Genomic DNA, 8,494 nt, shown 5'->3' with positions numbered 1-8,494 from the left:
GTTTTCTCAAGCTTTACAGTCCGTACATTTCCATCCCCGACACTGTTTCCTTAAGCCATGAACAATTGGCGTCTTTCCTATGGTAATTTCTGTACTTCAAATCCTTCCCAAAACATTCTCTGATTCGACTTCACTCTCCATCCCAGCCAAGGTTTCTATAACACCTTTTTCCCTTATCCGTCCCCATAACTGCATTGTATAAACCAACTTCATTTCCTTCCGTCCCTGTCTTTGGGCCTGACAGCTGAGTGGACAGCGTTCGGTGTTCGTAGTCCTAATGTTCCGTGTTCGATCCCCCGTGGAGGAGGAAACAAATGAGCAAAGTTTCTTTCTCCCCGATGCTCCTGTTCACCTAGCAGTAAATAGGTACCTGGGAGTTAGACAGCTGCTACGGGCGGCTTCCTGGGGGTGTGTAACATAAAGGAGGACTGGTCGAGAATCGGGCCGCTGGGACGCTAAGCCCCGAAATCATCTCAAGATATCCCCAAGATAACCTCCCAATCGCCTCTTCCACAATCCACAAAACTCCATGAACTTTTCAGTTTCATCTCAGATCCCAAAAACTGTGTAAATCATTTACTCAGATTTACAAACAGGGAAATTTATTGATATAATCTTGAGCGTCATTAATATAACGGGTATATCAATGAGTATTTTTAACTTTTGCTGCGTTAATCTGTTGTTTCAAATGCCAGTTCACTAATTATATATTAACAGAAGCTGAACACATGGATTAATATGAACTCATTCCTCTCCCCTTTATACAACGAAATAAATTATGCACTCGGGCTTATATGTAGACTCCGGGAGTGTGTGTGTGAGTGTGCACTTGAGTGCACAGGTTAGCGTGCGCGTGAGTGGGTTCTTTATCGTGCACGAGTGCGTGAATGAGCGGGTGGTATAATTAATGAGGAACCGGTTAGCTTATTCAGTGAAAGATGTGTGAGTGTACTCACCTATTTGTACTCACCTGTTTGTGCTTGCGGGGGTTGAGCTCTGGCTCTTTGGTCCCGCTTCTCAACCGTCAGTCAACAGGTGTACAGATTCCTGAGCCTATTGGGCTCTATCATATCTACATTTGAAACTGTGTATGGAGTCAGCCTCCACCACATCACCCTCTAATGCATTCCATTTGTCAACCACTCTGACACTAAAAAAGTTCTTTGTAATATCTCTGTGGCTCATTTGGGCACACAGTTTCCACCTGTGTCCCCATGTGCGTGTTCCCCTTGTGTTAAATAGACTGTCTTTATCTACCCTATCAATTCCCTTCAGAATCTTGAATATGGTGATCATGTCCCCCCTAACTCTTCTGTCTTCCAGCGAAGTGAGGTTTAATTCCCGTAGTCTCTCCTCGTAGCTCATACCTCTCAGCTCGGGTACTAGTCTAGTGGCAAACCTTTGAACCTTTTCCAGTTTAGTCTTATCCTTGACTAGATATGGACTCCATGCTGGGGCTGCATACTCCAGGATTGGCCTGACATATGTGGTATACAAAGTTCTGAATGATTCTTTACACAAGTTTCTGAATGCCGTTCGTATGTTGGCCAGCCTGGCATATGCCGCTGATGTTATCCGCTTGATATGTGCTGCAGGAGACAGGTCTGGCGTGATATCAACCCCCAAGTCTTTTTCCTTCTCTGACTCCTGAAGAATTTCCTCTCCCAGGTGTGTGTGTGTGTGTGTGTGTGTGTGTGTGTGTGTGTGTGTGTGTGTGTGTGTGTGTGTGTGTGTGTGTGTGTGTGTGTGTGTGTGTGTGTGTGTGTGTGTGTGTGTGTGTGTGTGTGTGTGTGTGTGTGTGTGTGTGTGTGTGTGTGTGTGTGTGTGTGTGTGTGTGTGTGTGTGTGTGTGTGTGTGTGTGTGTGTGTGTGTGTGTGTGTGTGTGTGTGTGTGTGTGTCTGTGTGTCTGTGTGTGTGTGTGTGTACTCACCTAATTGTACTCACCTAATTGTTCTTGCGGGGGTTGAGCTCTGGCTCTTTGGTCCCGCCTCTCAACCGTCAATCAACTGGTGTACAGATTCCTGAGCCTATTGGGCTCTATCATATCTACATTTGAAACTGTGTATGGAGTCAGCCTCCACCACATCACTTCCTAATGCATTCCATTTACTAACTACTCTGACACTGAAAAAGTTCTTTCTAACGTCTCTGTGGCTCATTTGGGTACTCCACCTGTGTCCCCTTGTTCGCGTTCCACCAGTGTTGAATAGTTCATCCTTGTTTACCCGGTCGATTCCCCTGAGGATTTTGTAGGTTGTGATCATGTCCCCCCTTACTCTTCTGTCTTCCAGTGTCGTAAGGTGCATTTCCCGCAGCCTTTCCTCATAACTCATGCCTCTTAGTTCTGGGACTAGTCTAGTAGCATACCTTTGGACTTTTTCCAGTTTCGTCTTGTGCTTGACAAGGTACGGACTCCATGCTGGGGCCGCATACTCCAGGATTGGTCTTACATATGTGGTGTACAAGATTCTGAATGATTCCTTACACAGGGTCCTGAACGCCGTTCTGATGTTAGCCAGCCTCGCATATGCCGCAGACGTTATTCTGTTTATGTGGGCTTCAGGAGACAGGTTTGGTGTGATATCAACTCCTAGATCTTTCTCTCTGTCTGTTTCATTAAATACTTCATCTCCTATTCTGTATCCTGTGCCTGGCCTCCTGTTTCCACTGCCTAGTTTCATTACTTTGCATTTACTCGGGTTGAACTTCAACAGCCATTTGTTGGACCATTCACTCAGTCTATCCAGGTCATCTTGTAGCCTCCTACTATCATCCTCAGTTTCAATCCTCCTCATAATTTTTGCATCGTCGGCAAACATTGAGAGGAACGAATCTATACCCTCTGGGAGATCATTTACATATACCAGAAACAGTATAGGTCCAAGGACTGACCCCTGCGGGACTCCACTTGTGACGTCTCGCCAATCTGAGACCTCACCCCTCACACAGACTCGTTGTCTCCTGTTGCTTAGGTACTCCTCTATCCACCGGAGTACCTTCCCTCTCACTCCAGCCTGCATCTCCAACTTTCGCACTAGCCTCTGGTGTGGCACTGTATCAAAGGCTTTCTGACAATCCAAAAATATGCAGTCTGCCCACCCTTCTCTTTCTTGCCTTATTTTTGTTGCCTGGTCGTAGAATTCAAGTAACCCTGTGAGGCAGGACCTGCCATCCCTGAACCCATGTTGATGCTGTGTTTCAAAGTTCCTTCGCTCCAGATGCTTCACTAGTTTTTTTTCGCACAATCTTCTCCATCAGCTTGCATGGTATGCAGGTTAGGGACACTGGCCTGTAGTTCAGTGCCTCCTGTCTATCCCCTTTCTTGTATATTGGGACTACGTTAGCTGCTTTCCAAATATCTGGCAGTTCCCCTGTTGCCAGTGATTTGTTATACACTATGGAGAGTGGTAGGCACAGTTCTCTTGCTCCTTCCTTTAGAACCCAAGGGGAGATTCCATCTGGGCCTATAGCCTTCGTCACGTCCAACTCTAGTAAACACTTCCTTACTTCCCCACTGGTAATCTCAAACTCTTCCAGAGGTTCCTGGTTAGCTATTCCCTCACTTACCTCTGGAATTTCTCCTTGCTCTAAGGTGAAGACCTCCTGGAATTTCTTATTCAATTCCTCACACACTTCCTTGTCATTTGTAGTGAATCCTTCCGCCCCTATCCTTAATCTCATAACCTGTTCCTTTACTGTTGTTTTTCTCCTAATGTGGCTATGCACATAATGTGGCTGTGTGTGTGTGTGTGTGTGTGTGTGTGTGTGTGTGTGTGTGTGTGTGTGTGTGTGTACTCACCTAGTTGTACTCACCTAGTTGTGTTTGCGGGGGTTGAGCTCTGGCTCTTTGGTCCCGCCTCTCAACCGTCAATCAACAGGTGTACAGATTCCTGAGCCTATCGGGCTCTGTCATATCTACACTTGAAACTGTGTATGGAGTCAGCCTCCACCACATCACCCCCTAATGCATTCCATTTGTCAACCACTCTGACACTAAAAAAGTTCTTTCTAATATCTCTGTGGCTCATTTGGGCACTCAGTTTCCACCTGTGTCCCCTTGTGCGTGTTCCCCTTGTGTTAAATAGACTGTCTTTATCTACCCTATCAATCCCCTTCAGAATCTTGAATGTGGTGATCATGTCCCCCCTAACTCTTCTGTCTTCCAGCGAAGTGAGGTTTAATTCCCGTAGTCTCTCCTCGTAGCTCATACCTCTCAGCTCGGGTACTAGTCTGGTGGCTAGTACTTACTTTATTTAAGGCGTAAAGCCACATTACTGAGACACCCGATTGGCTCTAATAATTATTCACATTACATGTTATTGTTATGACTTTCTCTATGGGAATTAATTTACTGTAAGTTTGAATAAACTAACACAACTAACAATGTACAAAACGAGCAGTTGTGTGTGTGTGTGTGTGTGTGTGTGTGTGTGTGTGTGTGTGTGTGTGTGTGTGTGTGTGTGTGTGTGTGTGTGTGTGTGTGTATATGTGTGTGTGTGTGTTTGTTTGTGTGTGTGTGCGTGTGTAGTTTCTATTTGTATTAACTATTTGTGCCTGCAGGATAAGCTTTAGCTCTTGAGCCCCGCGTTTCTAAGTACTTGTTGTTTAATGCACTGACCAGTTTTCCTCTATCATATCTACTACATGTATTTCACTCTAACATACACACACACATCCCCAAGGAAGCAACCCTTAGAAGCTCTCTAATCACCTGGTACCTATTTACTCTCAGTTGAACAGAGATATCAGGTGAAAGAAACTCTGTACATATATTTCTTGCTCTCTCGGGAGTTGAACCTGGGCCCTTGGTACTATGACCCTCGAGCTCTGTGTGTAATCACCCACATGTGCTTGGAAAGTGAATCATCGGCGCCTAACCCCGCATTCAAGGCATTTAGATTTATAAGAAATTGCTCAATTCCTACGTTTTCCTTTTATTTTGAAAAAAAAAGAAAACGCGGGAAAAATCTAACGCGATAAGCAAATAAATTTTTTATATCGCGTTAGACTCATTAACGTCATAGTCAGACTCATCCTCTTTCGAGCACTCTAACTCATAGGTGACTATTGATAACTTTGATTTGTTTAAAAGTTGTGTTTCTATTTTCCATATATATCCTTTATCCTTCTGTTCAAAGCTGCCTCTCTATGATTCTCTCTCTCTGCCTATGACAGTCACGTCCTGTTACTGTGTCATCCCGAAGAGTTGGGTGAGGCTAGCCCTAAGCATCTGGCGTCAAACCACACCCACGTAATAATAATTTATGTGACGTGGGTGTAGATCACTAATTCCTCTGAGCTTGCGTAGTAGTCAAGAGAAGTCGAAAATTCCAGCTGAACAGCGGTTAGTTGCTAATGGAATCTTTCCTTATTAAGACTACTCATAGCAAGGTCAATAGAGCTTCTGCCTAGCGCTCGTGGGGTCGCTGGTTTGAGTCTCCAAGTGCCCATGTGACAGGCATCCTGCAATCTCGAGAGACTATGGACTTGCGTTCGAGTTGTCGAGCCAGAAGTGTCCTTCTCAGGACAATCAGGACACTCAGGTCACTCAGGTCACTCAGGACACTCAGAACTCTCAGGACACTCAGGACACTCAGGACACTCAGAACACCCAGGACACTCAGGACACTCAGAACACTCAGGACACTCAGGACACTCAGAACACTCAGGACACTCAGAACTCTCTGGACACTCAGGACTCTCAGGAAACTCAGGACACTCAGGACTCAGGACTCTCAGGACACTCAGAACTCTCAGGACACTCAGGACACTCAGGACACTCAGAACTCTCAGAACACTCAAGACACTCAGGACACTCAGAACTCTCTGGACACTCAGCACAATCAGGACACTCAGAACACTCAGAACACTCAGAACACTCAGGACACTCAGGACACTCAGAACTCTCAGAACACTCAGGACACTCAGAACTCTCAGGACACTCAGGACACTCAGGACTCTTAGAACACTCAGGACACTCAGGTCTCAGGACACTCAGGTCTCAGAACTCTCAGAACACTCAGGACGCTCAGAACATTCAGGACACTCAGAACACTCAGGACACTCAGGACTTTTAGAACACTCAGGACACTCAGGACACTCAGAACTCTCAGAACACTCAGGACGCTCAGAACACTCAGGACACTCAGAACACTCAGGACACTCAGGACTTTTAGAACACTCAGAACACTCAGGACACTCAGGACACTCAGAACTCTCAGAACACTCAGGGCAGTCAGGACATTCAGGACACTCAGGACACTCAGAACTCTCAGGACACTCAGAACTCTCAAGACACTCAGAACACTCAGAACACTCAGAACACTCAGGACACTCAGGACACTTAGAACACTCAGGACACTCAGGACACTCAGAACACTCAGGACACTCAGGACTCAGAACTTCTTAAGTACTTTCATATGTAATAACACATCTTCAGAAGGATCCTTCTGAAGATGTATTATTAAATGCGAATGTACTTAAAGAAATTTTTATCATAATCCTTCTCTCGTGGTTTGAGATTGTCTTACTGAGGTCAATCAGCCCTGAACTGTGATAGGGACCAATACATTCTTGCAAGTTGCACAGTGAGCAATTGTGGAGGCCTGTGTAACCCTCCCGTGTCAACAGGCTCTGTGCTCGCCCACTCCTAATTCAAAATGACTCTATAATATACATAAATTGAAATTGAATACTGGCTTCATAACTGCTCGTTTTGTACATTGTTAGTTGTGTTAGTTTATTCAAACTTACAGTAAATTAATTCCCATAGAGAAATTCATAACAATAACATGTAATGTGAATAATTATTAGAGCCAATCGGGTGTCTCAGTAAGGTGGCTTTACGCCTTAAATAAAGTAAACTCTATGTATACTCACGGAGAAGAGAGAGAGGGGGGGAGGGGGTATACCTGTCAATGTCTATCACATATCCCTTGTGTTAGTCAAGTCTTGTGGTGGCTTAAATAATCCTCTTGCAGTTGATGGGCCTCAAGTCTAACACAAAATTGAAAGCCGACAGTAAAGTCTCGCGAGATATATTGACAGTAACTTAATTTGACCCGTCAGGCAGTTTCGGACTGAGGGGAGAGAAGCGTTATGAGACTAAATTAGATAGCTAGCGATTCAGCGATTCAGCCAATGAGTGAGTGGCTCAGTCAGTAACTGAAAAAGTGGAATGAATGTCAATTGAATACAATATATATCTTGAGGTTTCTTGAGATGATTTCGAGGCTTTAGTGTCCCCGCAGCCCGGTCCTCGACCAGGCCTCCACCCCCAGGAAGCAGCCCGTGACAGCTGACTAACACCCAGGTACCTATTGTACTGCTAGGTAACAGGGGCATAGGGTGAAAGAAACACTGCCCATTGTTTCTCGCCGGCGCCTGGGATCGAACCCAGGACCACAGGATCACGAGTCCAGCGTGCTGTCCGCTCGGCCGACCGGCTCCCTGAATATATTACAAGCACCAGTCACAAAAGCTTCATGTGTTCAAAATGACCTCTAATATCACAAAACAATTTTTAAAATTCAAACATCATTCCATTGGCAGCATTAAATATTCTGATTGGAAATTTGATAACCGTTTGCAGCCGGTAGTCGACCTCTAACTGATTGGGTTAATTTGCTGATGGAGCCAGCCAGTGGGATTTCATAGCATCCTTTCATTTGCTTGAAGCTTGAAAATTTCATTTCAAGCTTCACCGAGGGTAAACATGGAGCAGCTTCACGGGGGAGAATGGAACACTTAAGCTTATTAACTCTGCCGAAGCGGCATTAACTTTTCAGTTTGCTCTCGTATGAGGCATCTTTGAATTAAATTCTAATTACTGTTCGACCCATGCAATTATTATGAACATTATCTCGAATTTGAGAAAAATGAACAAAACCTTTTAGGTTGTAAAGTTTGGTCGTGATAACTCCTGGAAGAAAAATTTATCCCCAAAGTGCATCCACAGGCGGGTTATTATGGCCCCTCAGAGTGCCTCCACAGGAGAGTTATCATGGCCCCTCAGAGTGCATCCACAGGCGGGTTATTATGGCCCCTCAGAGTGCATACACAGGAGAGTTATCATGGCCCCCTCAGAGTGCATCCACAGGAGAGTTATCATGGCCCCTCAGAGTACATCCACAGGAGAGTTATAATGGCCCCTCAGAGTGCATCCACAGGAGAGTTATCATGGCCCCTCAGAGTACATCCACAGGAGAGTTATCATGGCCCCTCAGAGTGCATCCACAGGAGAGTTATCATGGCCCCTCAGAGTACATCCACAGGAGAGTTATCATGGCCCCTCAGAGTACATTCACAGGAGAGTTATCATGGCCCCTTAGAGTACATTCCCAGGAGGGTTATCATGGCCCCTCAGAGTGCATCCACGGGCGGGTTATTATGGCCCCTCAGAGTGCCTCCACAGGAGAGTTATTATGACCCCCTCAGAGTGCATCCACAGGAGGGTTATCATGGCCCCTCAGAGTGCATCCACAGGAGAGTTATC

Source organism: Procambarus clarkii, chromosome 47 (assembly GCF_040958095.1).
Source record: "Procambarus clarkii isolate CNS0578487 chromosome 47, FALCON_Pclarkii_2.0, whole genome shotgun sequence".
NCBI lineage: Eukaryota > Metazoa > Arthropoda > Malacostraca > Decapoda > Cambaridae > Procambarus > Procambarus clarkii.
The sequence above is the reverse complement of the archived record's forward strand: the minus strand, read 5'-3'. Positions refer to the sequence as shown.